This window comes from Galeopterus variegatus, unplaced genomic scaffold, assembly GCF_000696425.1.
Source record: "Galeopterus variegatus unplaced genomic scaffold, G_variegatus-3.0.2 Scaffold835, whole genome shotgun sequence".
Lineage (NCBI taxonomy): Eukaryota > Metazoa > Chordata > Mammalia > Dermoptera > Cynocephalidae > Galeopterus > Galeopterus variegatus.
Window position 1 is genome coordinate 32592 of NW_007726946.1, and position 244 is coordinate 32835.

The following is a 244-nucleotide window of genomic DNA, read 5'->3' on the forward strand; positions in this document are numbered from 1 at the left end:
GGAAGCCCTGTCACATCGAATGTAAGGTGCTTGTCACTCACGTGTGCCCTCGACCCCTGCTATTCACCCACCACCTTTCTAGTGTCTCTCCTTAGGCCCTGAGCCTCCTCACCAGCCTACTTGTTACTTGTTGCTCTGGGAAAAAAATCAGAAAACTTGCACTGGGGCTTGGGGCCCTCTCTTTGCCTCTCTCTCTCTCTCTCTCTCTCTCTCTCTCTCTCTCACACACACACACACACACACA